The sequence below is a fragment of the Equus caballus genome, unplaced genomic scaffold, assembly GCF_041296265.1.
Source record: "Equus caballus isolate H_3958 breed thoroughbred unplaced genomic scaffold, TB-T2T haplotype2-0001042, whole genome shotgun sequence".
Taxonomy (NCBI): Eukaryota; Metazoa; Chordata; class Mammalia; order Perissodactyla; family Equidae; genus Equus; species Equus caballus.
In genome coordinates this window covers 266,553-281,727 of record NW_027222070.1, presented here as the reverse complement: position 1 = coordinate 281,727, position 15,175 = coordinate 266,553, and the positions used below count along the sequence as shown (strand labels likewise).

The following is a 15,175-nucleotide window of genomic DNA, read 5'->3' as shown; positions in this document are numbered from 1 at the left end:
CTCCTTGTTTCTACTTTTGGCCACTTAAATAGACATTAGAGTGATGCTTTAAAACTCAACTCAAATCAAATCATGTCAGTCTTCATTCTGAAACCCTACAATAGCTTGCTGTTAAACCTAGCAGAAAATGTAAACTGCTGCCATGGGTACAAGACCCTACATGGTCTTCCTCCCGCCTGCCTGTCCTAACTCGTCTCCGGTCACATTGCCTTTGTTCATTACACTTCAAAAACGCCAGCCTTCATTTCCTTTCCCAAGGTTCCAAGATGTCCCCTCTGCCCGGAATGTTCTTGCTTTGACCTTCACTCACCTGGCTCCTTTGCTTCAATGTCACCTCTTCAGAGAGATCTTTCCTGACCAGAAAACCAAAGGAGCTTTCTAGTGCGTGTTATTTTCATTTTCCACATAGCACTCATCACCATCTGATGCTTCTCTTGCTTACATGTTTGGTTGTTTTCAGTCTATCCCCATGAGAAGGCCAGCTTTTTAAAGCAGCCTTGCCTTCCTTTTTTTGAATATCTCCCTAGAGCTTAAGGAGGTCTTTAGTCAAAATGTGTGGCCTGCCCCAATGAACGAGGGATCCGTGTGTGAGTGAATGAAGGAGCGTGTGCTAACAACTACAACAGGAGTGCTGGGCACAAGGAGCTTGCTGCCGGGGAACAATCCACCAGCAGGGACTTGTTGCCAACAGTGACTTCCACACCCATTTTTGTGCAAATCTTTCATCCTGTGCTAGTGAGCTGGTCTATAAAAATTAAAAAAACAGCACATAAGTGAAATCTCTCCTCTCTGTCTTAAGAGAACAAGAGAAACAAGCTCCTAGTGCAGCACTTCGAATGTAAAGTGGTGAAGGTTTTAGGGCACCATAATAGAGTGTTATTCCTTTTGTGAAAATCCCATTCCTGGAGATCTTTAAAAATAGGATAATATAAAGATGTAGTTTAATTTTTACTCATTTCTGAAACCCCATGGTTATTTCAACAACAACAGCAATGAGGGATGTTGCACAGAGAGTTGCCATAGACATCTCTCCATGATAGTGATCGCTTGGAAGCAGTGGAAAGCTCCACACTTAATAACTGTTTCAGTGTTTGCTTTTCTCTTTTATTTGAAGATGTACATAAATGATACTCAGCAGAAATAGTGGGCTTAAAAGAGGGACCCGCCTGTCTTTTTTGTTGTTGAGGCGTGTTTAGGTTTGTCTTACCTTCTTGGTAAGCATTGGATTATAATCCAGTTGTGGCTGGATGATTGTCTGTGCCTTTCCTTTGATTGCAGTTTTGCGGCAGGTAAGAATCCTGATGGGTTGAAAACGCAGGCAGTTTTTTGACACTGCAAAATGTCAAACCATAGAGAATGAAGCTCCTTTTGGCTAATTTAAAATAGTATTTTGCTTATTTTTTCCACTTCATGATCTTCCTTTTTTCTCTGAGACAATACCACTATTATTTCTTCTAATTCTAGTTCTTCTGGTTACAATGTCCCATTAGGTTTGGACTTAAAGGTTGTTCATATGGGGTGAGACATTCAAAAAAGAAATGCTCCAGGAAAGATTCTGGTTCTCTTAACCTGACATATTCGGGAAGCCTGGTGACGTGTTTTATGGGGTATGTGGACATGGGGGGCTATCTGATACAGCACTGAAGCAGTCATAAAGTTTGTTTTAACAGACATTTAAACAAAGCCTGCTCATTCTTAAGTTTATTGAAATTGATCACTTGCTACCTGGACTGAAACCATAGAGGAATTTATTGGTCCCCAAGAGCATTGGCATTTGAGCGGCAAGCTGGGTAAACTGAGGCCTAGAAAGGATTCAACCCAGGGCAAATGGAAGTGGGGGAATTGGCTCTAGTTTATAGGTTTCCAGGACTCAGGTCACAGGCAATTTTCTGGCCCAGGGGTGCAGGGTTTTGTTTTGTCTTGTTTTCCTTTTTGGTTTTGTTTTTCAATATCAATTTAAGCTTGAATGGCTGATATTTGCTGCTAAGATTTTAGGCAAAATGCCAAATATTTTCTTCACAAAGAATTGGCAAAAGCCAAAAGCCTGCTGATTTTGCTTTGGTGCTGTGTATAATTTTTTTTCATATATCTTCACAGCTCATCCTGCCTGATCTTTTTGTCTTAAACCTTTATGATATATTTATAAAAATCTCATGCTTTTGTATAATTCTAAAAGAATTCCAGAAAGGAGGAAAAGATCCAGGATACTCTGGTAAAATTCAATGGAATTTAAATTCTAGGAAAGGATCTATACTCTGGGCCTCCTCCACCATCCCAGATTCTCAGCACAGCCCGATGCCTCCCTTCCTCTCCTACTCCAGCCGAGAGGGGTTCTCTGAGTAGTGGATATACTACCTTGAGTCAAAGATCCCCACAATTCCTAAAATGATCTAAGAATTTCAAATAAACAAACTGAGACATACCACTGGAGAACAGTTAAAAGAAAATAGAACATCCCTTCAGTCAAAATACCCTGCATCTTCATACAGCTTCATGACACATGACAGGTAGAAGATGACATTTCCTATAACTAGTCAAAAATAAAATCTATGTTGAGTGTGAATTGCCTTTAGAAAAAAAGACAAGAATATTCCCCCGCCCTCCCCTCCCCCCCCCAATAATCCTGAATCTGTAGTAGGGTCTCTCAACCTGGAATCTTGCTCCAAAGTGGTGTTTGGGCGCTGGGAGGGGTGGGAAAGAAATGGTTCATTGTTTGTGGGAAGTTAATAAGAGAAAACACACTTGATTCCTACTGTGTGAAACAGCATTTAACACATTATGTCATTTTTTATACAGTAATTCTTTCCGATAGTTTTGGTAGGAAGTGAGATTTCCAGTTTCGATAGGGTTGACGGCAGCAGTGGAGTTCTTAACTTTTCATTTCTCTTTGGCTTTTGCACTCAACTTTTTGCTTTTCGTTTTAGCTTCTCCTTGTGTCTGTCTGTCTCTCTCTCTCTCTCTCTCTCACACACACACATGCAAAGTAACCTCATTTTTAGTTTTTTTTTTTTTTTTCCTGTAGTGGTTGCCCCAAAAGAAATCCTCTCCACCGGAGCTGGTGCCTGTCACCACAGCCCATCACTGGCCTGGTAATTAAACTCTGACTGATTTATTGACTGACAGCCAACAAATCCCAATGAGTTTTTATTATATACATACTTCCTTGGGCTAAATTCACTGAAACAACCCAGTCAGAGGCGGAGGCGAGGGGGAGAGGGAGGTCAGGGATGGTGGGGAGAAGGGTGAGCCGAACCGTATGAAAGTCTATGCGAAACCAGCATTCATTGGCACAAGGAGACATTTTGCAAAAGAAAGAAAGAAAAAAAAAGAAAACTCAGTGCAACATTTTTTCAAATCCAGAGTTCTGGGGAGAACAGGGGAAAAGCTGGTAAACATCATTACTTTGGCTTTAAGACTCATTTGAACCGCCTCACGTACAAAAGCGCTCTGAAGGGGAAAACAAGACGTGCTCGCAGCTAACATTACAGTCAAGTTCCAATTTTACCTAAGGGAAAGCAGCTTTATTAAAAGTCATGACTGAAATTGCATGACAGGTGCCAATATTCTCCACCCTGACAGATGGGTCAGTTTGCAAATGCCATTTTCTTGTCAGCAGTCCCTCGATCGTTCCTCGCATCACCATTTGTCTCTCTTCCAGCGAGATCACATGCCCGATGTTTGCCTCCAAGCTGCGCTGCGTGGTTTGCCATGTGGAATCCTCACAATGAGACTTATTAAAAGACAGTCCATTATTTTTATTTAGAGCATTTCCAAAACAAGCGGAGCGCGCTCAGAGATAATTTAAAAATTGTGTGGCAGGTCATCTCCAGGCCAGCGTGGCTCCATTTGAAATGCATAAGAAAGCATCGCATCGATCCTTCCAGACACACACACACACGCATACACACGTACACACTTTCCAGTTCATAACGGGCGTGATTTGAGTGACATTTAACCCTTGACAAATAACCCCCACTGTGCAAAGCACTATTTTGCTATAAACCACAGAGCATTTCGACAGGAAGGATTGACTATTCCTGCTCCGTTTTTCTCTAAATCTTTCTTCCTTCTCTTCTTTATTTTTTGCTTCTTATTTCTTTGCATCCCTCTTCTATTTTGTTACAGGTGGGCTTTCACTGCAGCAATAGATATAAAATACTCCTGATTGGCTGTATTGATGGGGCATTTTCATCCTCCTGGTGGTTTCAAATACAAAGAAAAATGGTCTCTCCACCGTGCCTGGTTTGAACAGCAGGTAAACTCCAGCAGCCTCCTCTCCAGCCTCTGATGGAAAATTATTACAGATGAAATGATTCCGTCATGGAAATGGTAGAGGAAAGTTTTGGCTTAAAGGATATTTGTGCTGACATGGAGGGAGGCCGTGACACACAATGGATTCTGCCACCAGGACAGGTGTGACCCAAGCTGGCTTTGCTTTCCAGGCTGGGAAAGGCAGAAGGTGGGGCAGCCTTTGCAGAGCTGAACAACACTGCCAATAGCAAAGATTAGAATTTACCGGCATGAAATTTGTTCTCAGGTGAACTGCTGGATTTCACGCCTTACTGCTTTATCTGGCAGAGTTAGATCCAAGTGAAATCTCAGTGTCGATAGGCATTGATTCTGCAGGCTCATTCCCATGCAGCATGGACACTGGTTAACCTTCTCAGACCAGGAGCAGCATTTGGCAGTTGCCCCAGCCAGCAGTCTGCAGTCTGGAAAGGCAGCCATCCTGGAACAGAGGGATGCGTTTAAGTCAGCTTTGAGGTGTTGTGCACACAAGGCAGGGGCCTGGCAGAGCATTTGTGGAAGGGCTTGTACAACCTGCCCTGCCCTCATCCTGGCTCTCTCCAGAGCTATCAGGCTCTTGTTTTTACGGCCACCCTAGCGATCCTCGAAACAGTAAAAGGAAAGAAGGAGAAAATCTCGTAAAAATTGCCACCTTACTGTCATAACCTTGAAATGACAGGTGGGCTCCAGAGGAAGGATGGTCTCCTGAGGTCCCCCTGGGTGATGGCAGGTGATGGTGGGTAGACCACACCACCTTCACACCCTGGAGGAAGGTGATGGATGCAGACACTTGAAGGGGCATCTGAGTATATTCATTTGCATTTAGTATTTATTTTTTGAGAGCCTGCTAGCCTACTAAGGCAGTGTGCTCAGTGCTAGGAACCAAAGACATCAAATATGTGATTTCTAGCTTTAAAGAGGTCACAGATATTAAACAGATAATAGGATTTCCTACTTTGTTTTCCTTAGTAAGTATGTGTATTTACGTATCACTTCTGCTGAAACTGTTAATTAACTACTCGATATTTATTCTGCTATGGAGTGTTAGTGTTCATCCCTCCTATAGTCATTTTTATCATGTAACCAAGATTCGTACATTTGTTGCTCTCAGTTTCACCAATTACAGCATCCTGTCATCTCTTCATTCCTACCTATGTGTTGTGCACATGTGTTGAAAGTCCACAGGAAGTGTGCTCACTAGGAATGGTACCTCTTGTTTTCCCCTGACTTTGGGACATATTCTTTTTACTACCATTTAGTTATTGACTCATCCAAGGAGAACACAAGATGTAGGATTGATTCCCTCCTTCTCATGTAGAAGCTGTCTACGCAAAGCTGGAGGGCACTGGTCTTCCTTGTTCTTCCTCCTTTCATAAAGATTGAAATTATTTGGGGGTCATTTTCATTGTTTCACTCACTTATCCGATATTTCCTTCACTTTTTCAACAAATTTTAATTGAACACTTGGGGCTTGGTGATGAACACAGACATTGGCGCTCTCATGTATCTTAAAATCCTAGGAGCTCAGAGCTGTCCTTGCCCTTGACCATTATGAAAAATTTTTAACTGCCCTATTCACCAGATTATGTGGATTTGTATGTCTGTCTATTCTTTGGTATTCCAGTCTTTAGGAGAGGAGGTTCTGTGTTTTATTTTGGTTAAAGAAAAAGTATTTACTTATATAATTTTGTATGATTATTTTATTTCCTCACTCAGAAGCCTTTGTTGCCTGGCAAATAAATCCAAATTCTTTTCCTTGGCCTTCAAGGTCCTTCCCTAACCTAATTATCTGGACTTTCATTTCTTGCCCCTCCTGGCTCGTCCTGTCCCACACACTCTAGCCACTGAATCTTACAATTTGCTCAACAGGATGTGCATTTCACATCTCTGTATCTCTGTATAAACTCTAGTTTCCCCTGTAATTCATGCAGGTTAATAAAATTGTCTGTCTCTTTCAGGACCAGTCTTTACTGCCTTCTCTGACTCCTCCTCCTCCTCCCTTGTATGTGCCTCTAATACAGCACTTCTAACACTGTAGCAAACATTTTTATTCATCATGTCCCACACCAGACTGGACGCTCTCCATGGACAGGATCTGTGTCTTCTTCATTGTCTTTTATCCATAAATGTCTTGGAACATCTCAGTGAGCCTACATGAACATTTCCCAAATACACCTAAACCTTACCACATTATTGGCTTTCCAGGCACAATTCCCAGAGCTTTGGAATGACCTCTTACGAATCTCTAGCTGCTGGAGGCTTAGTAGTTCTTGAGAAATCATTTGGAGTGGAAAATCCATTCCTGCATGAATTCCTCACATTCCTCTAGTTAGATCTGATCTTTTTCTCCTAAGAACACTCAAGAGCTTTATTTATATCTTTACAGGGACATTACCTTCCACTTAGTAATAAAGTTATTTGTGTACATACTTGTTCCCACTGGTAGATTTTAAATATCTGAAAAGGAGGTGGTTATATGCAGCTGATAGCTCTCATGGAGCATAGCACAAAAACACAATGACCATCACATGGTGAGGGCACAGTGAGCCCTAATAGAAGGGTTAGGGAAGGAATTGGTGTACTATGTGTTCACATACGACTTCAACTTCATCTGTCTAAAGTCAACTTCTAAGATGACGCATTATAGCAAGTTGGTCTGTACTTTTCATTCAAGCTATTCCCCTCCTTCTCTCAAGGAAGAAGAAACCAACTGATAAGATAAAAGTGTGCTGGACTCAACACATCCATTGAAGAACCTTTCTTGCACTCCCACTTACACTATTTCTTGAACTACTCTCAGGATCCTGATTTCAGTAACATTTGACCACCAAGAACATTAGAGTTATGAAGGTGGTAACATATAAAATACACAATTAAAAAGAGAGAGGAAAAGAAAGGGAATGAAAAAGGAAAGAATGGAGTAGCTGGAACAGGTCCACCTAACGTGTCGGGTCCCCGCATGGTCCCAGGGCCTACTGACGGGAGCTGTCAAGCGAGGACGTTTCTTTAAAATCTTGCAGGCTGTTTTGACATGTAGGAAGTGTGTAAAGATTTGTGCCTCGTTTGGATCACTCACGCCCATGGAGCTATTTGTCAGACAGGCACCTGAGACCCTGCTGAACATGGTGACTGAGAAGAGAATGATTAACAACCTTTTTGAGCTTTTTCAGGAAGTAATTTTATTCACATTTCAAGAACCACAGGGTATCCCAGAATCCAAGTTCTCCTTTTCTTGTTTCTGTTAGATTTATTCTTTGGCTCTATTTAAGGTCTCCTAAAAATACTTTTAACTGCTAAATATGTCTCCTCTCAGGTCACATACAGAGCCCCCAGTGAACTGGAACTGCCCAGCGGTGACGAGCTTCTGATCTTACCTGTACTTCCATCTCTGACAGACAGTTTTTCATTTTCTTTTCATTTTTTTTTAACCAAAGAGTTTACAGGAACAAATCCCCCCTTGTCTTAAAACTAAGAAGCTCAGTGGACTTGTCACAGAAGGTGAGTAGCAAAAAGAGGTAATTGGCTAAAATTCTGAAAAGAGGGACAAAAGGAGAATAAAAGAAAACAGGAGAAGTTCCCCTCTGACCAGGAGAGACCTGTGTTCACGAACTGGGCTCCATCATGCACAGCATCTTCTGTCTGCCATGTGAATGGAGAATAGAAAGTGTTGGGAGAGAGAGAGAGGTGGGGCAGGCCATTAGTGGAGAAAACAGACTAGTGGAAGAGTGAGCAGAGCAGAAACTAGATGAATGAACACGTGGTTCGAGGGAAGAAGATTCTGTCCAGCTTCCTCAGGGCATGCCACACCCCTCTCCAGGCCAAGCAGTGCCTTTGTGCTGGATTAGGACTGAGAGAGGCTCAATCGAGCAAATGCTGCTCTATCTACACACAGAAATCCCTTCGTGATAAATAATCAACCTCAGTTGTTCTTTTATAATGGGTCATTAGTAACTCTGGCAAAAGTGCTAAGACACCAGTTCTTGCTGCTGAGTCAAGAAAAGATCCTCAGGTTTACAGAAGGTTCACTATTTCTCCCATGCTGAATCATCCCACCACTTCAGCATGCTTCTTCTTCTTGTTCCTAGTTACTACCCCACACTCAATGAAAAGAATCTTTATTACCCAAAATCCTTATTCCTAAGTATCTGAACCTGTTTGTAGATAATCTATGACTATTGAGATTGTGGAGTAAACTCAAACAAAAATGTTCCTGTCACTATATTTGCAAACCAAATTGGAAAAAAACCTTATCTAATTCAGTCAGACAATTTACCTTCAAAGCAGACAGTTTAATCCAGTCCCTCCCCAAAGGCCACAGTCCCGTGGCTATTATCGCTTGTTCTTCCTTTATTTGGAAGACTAGCTACTCCCTTCACTCATCACCCTCCTCCAGTCCCTAGGGGTTTGCTCTGGGAAACCAGCATTGATGACCCCGTGCTTAAGAATTCCTGTGTCTAAGGGCAAAGGAAACAGGTGGTGTATGTGTGTGCCTGTTTGTGTCTGTGTGTGTGTGTGTGTGTGTGTGTGTGTGTGTTTGAATCAAAGGTTTCCTCCAGAAGACCTGGAAGAGTGATGAGGACCACTCTCACTTCAGACTGCCATAGAGACCTCAAAGATCAGCCTTAAATGGCAAAGCACCAGCTAGATCTCTCAGGGGAAGGAGGCTCCCTCAGCCATCACCCCAGTCCCCAGTCCCAACTAGAAGATAACTGCTTTAGCAAAGGACACGGGTGTTCTTCAAGTTTCTTGGGGAGATGCTTGGGAGGGTTACAAAGATTTGAACTTCTTTGCAAAGTTTTCTTTTGCCTTTTAAAAGCCAGACTTAGCCTGCCATGTTTTCTCCTACATGAAGTTCCCTTAGTCACCTTGTGAACCTACAGTAGTCTATGTCCCCAAAGGGTGCCTTACACAATCTCCATAATTGTATGTGGAGCCCTTGGGGGGTTTCAGGAGATGAGCTGCAGCAAAGGCAGTGGTGGCCTTTGACTTAGGGGTTTGGGGAGGAACACGACCAATAAGGAGAAAACTCAGGAGCTGACATGAGACAAACTACTCCTTCCAAGAACCAGATGCTAATTTAGTGGTGATGGGGTGATAAGGTAGAAAATTGGGGTGTAGGGTAACAGCCCTATTTATATACCTGGCTCCTTCCACTGGACTGTCAGCTCCTGAAGAGCCAGTGCTGTGGCTTGTTCATCATAGTAGCTGAGTGTCTGGCCCAGAGTAGGGACTCAGGAAGTCTCTACTGCCTAAACTGTGAATTTTATTGAAATAGGATAATTTAAACATATTTCCAAGTAGTTAAATTCTGGAACAGAAGGCACTGCTTTTTCTGGATCAATCCCTATAGATAGTACTGAATAGAATGACTCAAAGGACATCGACAGTGTGTTTTCCATTCTCTTCTCTCCCCTCCCCCAACAGCCCTTCAAAGTGTTCCTGTTCAGTTGTCTATATCTAGATCTGGATCATCTGCATCCAGACCTGGACAGACACACTCACACTCATTATATGTTAGGGGTCTAATTCAGGCTATCTGCTCTTTCATAAAAAGTGACAGCTTTTAGATTCCTTTAATGTTTCTACTTATAAAAGATCATAGGTCTGTATAATAATTAGTCTTTTCCTACTAATTGGTGACAACTTGAATCCCCTTTTACCTGAGCATCAAAATGTTTTAAATATTAACTGAGCTTCACGACCTCTCAGTGTGCTTTGTGCCGTGTGTCTGTGGTAGAGATGGGTCAACTGGTCCACTGAAGCACCGCCCGCTCCGGGGCTTGTGGGGGATCTCAGGGCCCGTCACCGACAGCATCACACAGGCCACGGGCACCCCAGACCCAAAGCCATCTGAAAGTGGCCGTCCCTGCACTGTAGAATACTGCTGTACGTAAGACCTGGCTTTTCTCCAAACCCTGTGCCTATCCCATTTGATTTCTAAAAGTCCAGTCAGTCAAACAACTCATTTCACATTTCACTGGTGTGATCAGTCAACAGAAAGAAAGGACTCTAATCATGCACAATTACTTCAGCAAAAGCGTGTTTTAAAGGATTCATACCATGTGCTTGATTTAAATGTTAAATGACCTAAGCATCGTTTGGGGAAATTTACCAATACTTTAGCTATGTCTGTGCTTATACGAGTTGATATTTTTGTAATAAAGTGCACCCATTTGTTTACTATATAGATTTATAATTATGTAAAAATAATTACATACTACATAATATTAATTATATAATAAAATCACATAAACTCAATAATATAATTATTAAAATTATATTTTATAATTTTTATATTTTATTATATAATTATATTATTTTAATTCATTACATGTAATTAATATAACATAATTTATAGATTATATATTAAAATAAAGTCATTGTTTGTAAGAGCAATATTTTTAAAAGTATTAATATTTGTATATTGCTTTCTAGTTTAAAAGCTTGAGTAATACTGATGCAAACCATAGGCCAATTCAGGAAATCCAGAATGTGGTATGAGCTGGAATCCACAGGACTCCGGAGGGTTATGTGAGGAAAAGTGAGCTTCCTCCGTAATCTCACCCCTTCCAGACTATATATATATATATATATATATATATGTTAGATGAAAGCAGCATTAATATCTTATCTAGTAATTGTGATAATGAGGTTTTTTGAGCAGTTTCTGGCACAAAACTCCCAGAATTTCCCAGATTTGAAATTAGAAGACTGTAGAAATAGAGTATTACCAGGGACAAAACTTACATAGTTTAAAAGGGGTAAAAAGTCATGACTCCTAGGCTGACTGCACAAGAATCACATGAAGACACTTGTTAAATTGGTAGGTCTATTGGCAAAGTCTGAACGAGGTCTATAGGTTCAAAAATTGTACTGTATCAGCACTGATTTCCTAACTAATTATGCTAGTTACATAAGATATCCTTATTCTTTAGGAAATTTATATGGAAGTATTTAGGGGTAAAGGAGCATCAGACCCACAACACTCTTAAAGAGTTCAGAAAAAAATGTGGATAGGTAAGTTGATAGACAGGTAGGCAGGTAGAAAGGGAAAACAATGAAGCAAATGTGCTAAGATGTAACATCAGGAAACCGGGTAAAGGATATATACGGGAATTCTTTGTACTACTCTTGCAAATTTTTTCTAAGTTTTAAATTATTTCAAAATAAAAAGTAAAACAAGAACAACAACATTACTGGGCACCACTGCCAGAAATTTGACTCAGTAACGTCTGATAAAGGCTTGGCATCTGCATGTTTTAAAAATTTCCAGAGTATTTTGATGCATGTTTTGATCCCCTGGTCTGGAGCACTGGAAAATGAACAATCAAACAACACTGCACAGCTTTCTTCCATCCATAAATGAAATAATATAAAATCCCAGCACTGCTGTGACACGGCTTCCATAGGAGGATGTGTGTTTTATAACTTATAATAATAACTGTTTACTCTCCATTCAATTCACTTAGTATTTGCTTAATGCCTTTAGTACATTAGAATAAGTTAGAATGAAAATATCCTTTACCTGCTGTTGTCTGCTAAATACATTTTTAGAAGGTATGTGATTAGCTACTCTAAACAGCATTCCAAAGGTATCTTACCTCTGTAAATGTTTGGAGCAGTTTACTTGAGCAAAGGCCTGTGGAAGAATACCATCATAATGCGACCTTGTGCTGAAAGCATGTAAAAACTCTTAGAATCCTGAAGCAGGAATTCCACTGTTGTAAAATCCACTGCACTGTTAGCTGGAAACTGAAAATTAAGAAGGAAAAAACACATAAGAATGAGTATACAACACAAAAACATCTTTGTAAAGCCAATCTAATATTAATTATGGAAGTTAAGAAGAGTACGCATTCACACCTACATGCCACTCCTAATTTATCGCTCTGGTGTAAAAAGCAACAATTAAACAGGCTTTGTTGGAGATAAAGTTCTTGGAGTTGCTTCTGGTATTGTGTATTCAGATTCCAGGAGTTCCCTAAACACGGTCAACTTCAAAGTAAAAGTTAAGTAAAGAACATTATCCTCTTCAGAAAAGAGAGAGCATCACCAAATGAGTTAAACAACAGATTTTGAAAACTGAGGTTGTTTCATACACAAATTACTGTGGAGGCATTGGAAGAGTCACATTTTGGTGGTAGGCGTGTAAGTTCTATGTGGTACCTCTCAATCAACTCAGTTATCACGTTGAGATTTACCTTCACATTCCATTACATGAAATGTAATACTAGGTTTATTGAAAATAATGTGTGCTCTCTCTCTGCACAACACAACTTCAGCAAAAAATAAACAATTTGGGTAAAAGTGAGCTGTGGGCAAAAGAAGCTGGCAGAATTTTTGTCCCCTGTAAATTAGTAAAGTGAGTTAATCTACAAATAATAATTTAATGGTATAACAATTTTCTCTCAAGAAACTAAATTACTTACATTAAATTCTCAAACCAATTAGAGGTTAGTGGCAATAATTTCAAAGATTTAAAAAGTTAAGAACAGTGAAGATAAGTAACTTTCTAATGTCACCAAAACTCAGATCAGAAAAAATTCTTTCCATTACTAAGATAGAATGCTACATAGTTTTCAAAGGCATTTAGAATAACCATGCTACAATGTGTTTGTTTTGTTTTCTTTTAATGTTCATCGTTTCAGAGACTCTGTTATATTCTGAAACATCAGTTTTTTTACTGGAACTGTGAGGTAAAGTAACAGAGTTCCTCTGTTTTTCTTTTTTCTTTTTGAGGAAGATCAGCCCTGAGCTAACATCTGCCAATCCTCTTTTTGCTGAGGAAGACTGGCCCTGAGCTAACATCCGTGCCCATCCTTCTCTACGTTCTATGTGGGACGCCTACCACAGCATGGCTTGCCAAGCGGTGGCATGTCCACACCTGGGATCCAAACCAGCGAACCCCGGGCCGCCAAAGCGGAATGTGCACTTAACTGCTGCACCACTGGGCCGGCCCCCAGAGTTCCTCTGTTTCACTTACACAAGAAGCATTTGTTTATGAAATACTGAAAGATGAAATGAAAATAAAAGATTTTAATACTTAATTATACAACATTCAGAAATTCTAATCTAATCTCATGGTTATAGCCAAGCTTCTGGCTTCTCCTTTATCAAACAAACACTATTATTTCCTTACAAAACACTTTTAGTTGGGGGCTGGCCCAGTGGCACAGCAGTTAAGTTCGCATGTTCTGCTCCTTGGCGGCCCGGGGTTCGCCGGTTCGGATCCCGGGTGCGGACAGGGCACTGCTTGGCAAGCCATGCTGTGGCAGGCGTCCCACATATAAAGTAGAGGAAGATGGGTACAGATGTTAGCTCAGGGCCAGGCTTCCTCAGTAAAAAGAGGAGGACTGGCAGTAGTTAGCTCAGGGCTAATCTTCCTCAAAAAAAAAAACCAAAAACACATTTTTAGTTATTTTTTAAATCAATGAGTTTAAATTCCTGTGGGAAAAGAGATATGAGAGATGCTACACATAGGACAGCATGTAGACTAGATGAATCCAGTAAGTCTCCTGAGGAGGAGAAACTGGACACAACTTCTTTTAAGGGTGCTTCTCCAAGGCAGTCAGTGTTCAGGAGGGCTTACATTCTTGAATCAATCATTTGACTTCTGTCATACAAAAATCCTTTACTAAGATTTGGGCAAAAGGGAAATAAACATAAATTCAGTACTTAGACACAACGTAAAGAAATCTACACGGTTTAAACAGTTTAATGCTTATATAGGTCAATAATTATTTAGATTAAAGTAAATATAGATAACAAAGCCAGAAAAAACTATTAGTCATTTTCCATACAATTTTCTATGAATGGATCTAAGGATATGAGTTTGCTATACTGAAGTTAAACACATATGTATAACTCAACAGCTGAGGATACTATTAAAAGATATTAAACAAGGGGCTGGCCCCGTGGCGGAGTGGTTAAGTTCGCGCACTCCGCAGCAGGGGGCCCGGTGTTTCGTTGGTTCAAATCCTGGGCGCGGACATGGCACTGCTCATCAGACCACGCTGAGGCAGCGTCCCACATGCCACAATGAAGAATACACAACTATGTACCGGGGGGCTTTGGGGAGAAAAAGGAAAAAATAAAATCTTTAAAAAAAAAAAAAAGATATTAAACAAAATCATAAACTGTGCTTTTTCCAATTCAAAATTATTTTGGAGCAGAAGGCACTTTTGTACTTCTATTATGTATTCTTCACAAGTCAGTAAACATTAGGCATCAGATTCTAGACCAAGGGTCAATAAATTACACACACAATGATTCCAAAAATGACTTTTTAGCAGAAGCAAAAGTCACCATCTTTTCACTTCTCTCCCTACTGCCAGTTAGAGCTGCTGCCCACTACCTCTGAGCTGCGTGTAAGAGTGAAACACGGCCCACCGCTGGAAAACAGACAGATGGAAGATGGCAACCAGATACCCTCTGTTTGAAACCAAATCTCGTTCAAGATCATACACGGTTTATGGATTTTCTCTTTTGAGAGACTCCACTAAATTATGCCCCTAGTAAAAGATATGAAAAGTGTTTCTATATATCTTGTAAAACTGCTTTGAAGACATGTCCAGTAGGTTGTTCCATGTCCCTTAAATAATAATACCCCTAATAAATAAGTTCCATAAGTTAAAGACAATGCCTGGAAAGTATCTTTATTTTAAAAATTGGTAACTTTTAAAAAGAGACATTCATGCAACATCTACCACGTATAAGTCATAAGTCGCTAATTAGGAGCTTTAAATCCCCTGGAGGAATTTTTAAAATATAAAAATTTTCAAAGAGTTTACACTTCAGGGGAAAGAGAGAGAGAACTGGTATACCTACTATAGAATACGTTTTTGCTTTTGTTCTGTCTTAGCTTCCAGGAAGCTGAGTGTTCAAATCT

At 40.4% G+C, this 15,175-nt stretch overlaps 1 long non-coding RNA gene across 1 annotated transcript; it reads left to right on the top strand.

Moving 5' to 3' along the window:
• The first annotated feature begins 4,225 nt into the window (after positions 1–4,225).
• Positions 4,226–14,926, top strand: LOC138922527 (uncharacterized). Its single transcript, XR_011435613.1, has 2 exons — positions 4,226–4,329; positions 14,622–14,926. It is a non-coding gene; the product is annotated as an uncharacterized lncRNA (long non-coding RNA).
• The last annotated feature ends 249 nt before the right edge of the window (positions 14,927–15,175 follow it).